A 5,397-nucleotide genomic window follows, 5' to 3' on the forward strand; every position below is an offset into this window, starting at 1 on the left:
TGCAAGGCATATAATTTCCATGAGGGTATGCTTGTCACCATAGATCTTGGTGATCCTGACATCAGGGAAGACAATATGGACATTTGGGTCCTTGTTGATACGCTTCCAATTCTACCGCTATGTGTGTTTCTCAAACATAGTTATTAAGTAATTTATATTGTTTATTTCAAAATAGTTGACAACTTATTTCCATTGATAGCTTATTTTCATTCTTCAAAGAATGTGCGGAAGATGGTAGACAGAACCTACTACACCGATGGCGCAGAATTAACTAATCACGAGAAAAATCATCTGATCTCATTTATTAATGATCTTGAGAATTACAATATCTATAATCAAACTCCTGCACATTATGGTCAATACTTGCCACTAGTGCATGTGTTGAACTACGATAACATCCATCGAGATGGCATGGAAATATTTTTTACTATTACCACATCCATGCATCTTGTGCATAAATTCTTGTAAAACTAAACTACATTGCTAACTATGAAGTTATTACTATGTTTTTCAACAGAAAATCCCGAAGGATTGTGTGCCTCATGTGATGTTTCCGAAAGGTCTCCTTGATGTTATGAGCTTACGGCCAGGTCATCCTACGCATCACAGTTGTTCATACCGGATTTCTAAAACCGATGAAGATATGACAATCAAAGATTGAAAACAATGTATGGTCAGTCGCAGGGAGGTACATGGAAGAAACATTGTGCGGCGCGTAAGAATTGGACACAGGATAATCTCCATTCTCCATAATGGAGAGTCAGGGCCTATCTTGTTTTATGCTATTTTACTTAAGAGAGTGTAGTAGGTCCTAAGAGAGGAGTAGGTCCGGTACAATGTGTTATTATGTGGTATAATGTGTTAGAGTTGATGATGATGAGGAGGAGGGGTTGTGATTATGACTAGTGACCAACTTGCTATATGATTTCTCATAAACGAAAATGATGATCATGAGGAGTTGTTATATTACAATGATGTATTATGATGATAAGTTGTTAATGACAAGATGATGATGATGATGATGAGTTATTATGTCATTGGGTGAAAGAACCGCGATTTAGTTTCAAGTGGATGGATTCAAAGTGACCATTGGTCACTTTGGATCCATGCACCTGAAACTAATCCACGGTTCTTTCACCCAGTGATATAATAACTCATTCTGATGTAAAAACAATCTCTAAATTGCTACTGTATGAAAACTTGTATAATGGCATATGAATATGACATAAAAAAATAAGAAATACGTAACAATAGTAGTAGCATGGGTAGGGAGGCATGCTGCTAGTAACTACCAGTAGCGCTCTCTACCAAAAGCGCTACTGGTAAGCAAGTATAGCAGTAGCGAGGGCAAACACACGCTACTGATACACTTTAGCTGTAGCACCGTATCAGTAGTGCGCCACCCCACGCTACTGCTATACCTAAACCGGCACTACTGGTAGCCTTTTCCCTAGTAATGTTCCCTCACTAAGTTTGTCAGCATTATTAGAGGGAAAGAATGTCATGTGTTCCTAGTTCGGTATGGAAATTGGCAAGGTTTTGCAGTGTCTGTGGACTAATTGGTCATGGTGTTAAGGAGTGTGGTACTGTTGTACATGAGGAAAAGAACAAGAAGTTTGGAGCATGGCTCTATGCGGACACTTTGAACAAACCTAGGTCAGAGGGTCAGTTCGTACGAAACAACGGGTCGAAGGTAGATGAGAACCTTTCCCAGTCAAAGAACGGAGGGAAAGCAAAGGTGGATCCCGAGGGTACGGATACTGCTGGGAGCCCCTCTAAATTTGGCAGTACTCATATGCAGGTAGACCCATCGGTCAGGAAGAGATTAGCACTGGAAATTTGCAACAAGGCTAAAGGGGTACAAGAGCTTGGTAAGCCGGTGGGTATCCTAGCTCTAACCTAGGGCAATGGTGAGGATGGCGACCAGAATTCACATACAAGTAGTGTAAATAGTAAGAGAGCTTGTATCGGCTCTAAGGATGTTTCACGTGATAGATCGGCGGCCTCCCTCGAAGAGGACCGTCGGACGCAATGAATACCTTATTCTGGAACTGCCGGGGTGGGGAGCCGCCGAACTATTCGTGAAGTTTTGGCCCTCTCTAAAGCCAATTCCCCAGGGCTGATTTTTCTGCATGAAACAAGACAAGTCTGAAGTAACTTGGAAAAAATTAAGCGGAGGTTGCTGCTACTTCTTGATCTTGTGTTGGTATTTCCCTTGAAGAGGAAAGGGTGATGCAGCAAAGTAGAGTAAGTGTTTCCCAAGGTATCAATACAGTAGGAGACAACGCATAAGTCATTGAATACCTGCACAAACAATCAACAAACTTGCACCCAACGCGATAAAGGGGTTGTCAATCCCTTCACGGTTACTTGCAAAAGTGAGATCTGATAGAGATAGATAAACAGTAAAGTAAATATGTTTGGTATTTTTAGTTTATAGATCGGAAAGTAAAAGATTGCAAAATAGTAGATCGGGAACTAATAAGATTGAAAAGAGACTTAATATGATGGAAAAGAGACCCAGGGGCCATATATTTCACTAGTGGCTTCGCTCAAGATAGCAAATAATACGGTGGGTCAACAAATTACTGCCGAGCAATTGATAGAAGAGCGCATAATTATGACAATATCTATGGCAATGATCCTGAACATAGGCATCACGCCCGTGTCAACTAGACCGAAATGATTCTGCATCTACTACTATTACTCACGCATCGACCGACTCCTGCCTGCATCTAGAGTATTAAGTTCATGAAGAACGTAGTAACACATTAAGTAAGATGACATGATGTAGAGGAATTAACTCAAGCAAGATGATGAAAACCCCAGTTTTTATCCTTGATGGCAACAATACAATACGTGCCTTGCTGCCCCTACTATCACTGGGAAAGGACACCTCAAGATTGAGCCCAAAGCTAAGCACATCTCCCATTCCAAGAAAAACCAATCTAGTAGGACAAACTAAACCGATAATTTGAAGAGACTTGCAAAGATATCAAATCATGCATATAAGAATTCAGAGAAGACTCAAATAATATTCATAGAAAATCTTATCATAAATCTACAAGTCATCGGATCTCGGCAAACACACCGCAAAAGAGTATTACATTGAATAGATCTCCAAGAACATTGAGGAGAGCATGGTATTGAGAATCAAAGAGAGAGAAGAAGCCATCTAGCTACTAGCTATCGACCCGTAGGTCTATGGTAAACTACTCACGCATCATCGGAAGGGTAATGGTGTTGATGTAAAAGCCCTTCCTGATTGAATCCTCCTCCGGCAGGACGCCGAAAAAGCCCCCTAGATGGGATCTCACGGGTACAGAAGGTTGCAGCAGTGGAAAAGTGGTTTCGTTGCTCCCCCAGATGCTTTTAGGGTATAAGAGTATATATAGGCGAAGGAACTAGGTCAGGAGACCTACAAGGGACCCACGAGGCAGGGGGCGCGCCATACCCCCTGGGTGCGCCCTCCACCGTCGTGGCCGCCTCGTTGCATCTCTGACTTCATCTCCAAGTCTCGTGGTTTGCTTCTGGTCCAAAAAAGATCATCACGAAAGTTTCATTCCATTTGGTATTCCTTTTTTGTGAAACTCTAAAACAGGCAAAAAACCATAAACTGGCACTGGGCTCTAGGTTAATAGGTTAGTCCCAAAAAAATACAAAATAGCATATTAATGCATATAAAATATCCAAAACAGATAATATAATAGCATGGAACAATAAAAAATTATAGATGCATTGGAGACGTATCAATTGCAGATGAAGGGTTTTGCTGGTGTGTCTAGTGATGGTCTCAGTGGGGGTCTCGCCATATTCTGGGATAAATATCTACAAATGACCGTGTTAGATTCTTGTATGGGGTACATCGACGTGCGAGTGGTTGATAAAGCGGGTGCTAAGACATGGAGAACAAGTTTTGTATACGGTGAGCCGCGGGTTAAAAACCACTGCCGTTTGTGGAATCATCTGACTAGTCTATGATCATTCCCGACAGAGCCGTGGCTAGTGTGTGGAGCTTTTCTTTTTGAACCAAAACCGAAACCCATATAACAATCATTCTATGGTATGTATATATTAAAATAAAAAGTATTTACATGAGTGTACAAGTCAAGAAGATAAAATCAACCAATTCCTGCTCTATCGAACCCAAACATGTTGTAAAATTTAACTTAAGTACTGATCAATCCAGCTGGAGAGTTGGGCCTCAAACTTGAATTTGATTCTATGCCTGAGAAGTAGGAGATCATGTTTTAGGAGGCCTTTCCATGCTTGAATGGACGGATGTTGAGCGCGGAAGATTTTCCCATTCCTCTAAATCCAAATAGTCCAACATCCCATGATGAGGACTTTCATGGCGAGCCAGTAGTGTAATTTCATAAGGAGATATTGTTTCTATGGACAAGTAGAACTTCCCAGCAACTTGAGGCAAAATCACAATCTCAAAATAAGTGTAGGGAGGTCTCTTCACATTGGAGGGGAAGAGCTCGCATTTATAAGATGAGAGTTGAAAAGAGTTTATGTGCATGATTGCATGGGGATGACGATGTCGATGTCTAATCCATGCATATAAGCATGGTGCGCGAGTCGAGAGCAAATTTCCGATATGATCTCCCCCCGCCGCTGAGTGCCTGAACTGGACCACCACCACATGCCTTGTTGTGGTTAGCACGTAGCAAAGCCACTCCATCGTCCTCCATCCTCGATCGTCGTTCTATGCGCGGCTCTGACACACATGGCTACGTCAGTCCTTCGTGTAGCTTCCATACGTGTCCGGTCATCCAGACATGCATGGTCACCACGCCGCACATTCTTCAGCGGTGCGTATCCATCAGGCAAAAGTTGTCTTGTGTAGATCCTTCACATCATCTTATCTCGCTCCACATCAGGCAACGGCTGGCATGCGCGCCTTAAGTTCACCGCTAGCTGTGTGGTAGTTGCACACACGTGCTGCCTGCTGCGTCCGTCCGCTCTGCTAGCTAGCGCTCATGGCATCTCTTGAGCTCGATTCTACCCTACTCCTCTGCGTCCTCTTCATGGTATCTTGCTTCACTATCATCGCGAGAGGCTTCGGATATGGCCGCCGGAGTGCGCAACCACCTTCGATGCCAGGGTTGCCCATCATCGGCAACCTGCACCAGCTCAGGCGGGGCTGTCACTAGTAGAAAAACCCACATTCTTCCCGGTTCGTGAGGGCCATTTGTCCTGGTTCCCGAACCGGGACTAAAGGGTCGTTACTAAAGCCCTGTCCCTTTAGTCGCGGTTCGCCCAGGAACCGGGAAATATGGGACTCCACGTGGCCGCTGCCGCTTGCCTAGGAAAGGGGCCTTTGGTCCCGGTTGGTGCCACCAATCGGGACCAAAAGGATTCCACGCGTCAGCATTTCAGGGGCTGGGTTTT

General features: G+C 43.5%; 1 pseudogene; it reads left to right on the forward strand.

Moving 5' to 3' along the window:
• The first annotated feature begins 4,985 nt into the window (after positions 1-4,985).
• LOC123096112 (cytochrome P450 71A1-like) overlaps positions 4,986-5,397 on the forward strand; it is a 48,013-nt pseudogene continuing 47,601 nt past the window's right edge.

Source organism: Triticum aestivum, chromosome 1B (assembly GCF_018294505.1).
Source record: "Triticum aestivum cultivar Chinese Spring chromosome 1B, IWGSC CS RefSeq v2.1, whole genome shotgun sequence".
Taxonomy (NCBI): domain Eukaryota; kingdom Viridiplantae; phylum Streptophyta; class Magnoliopsida; order Poales; family Poaceae; genus Triticum; species Triticum aestivum.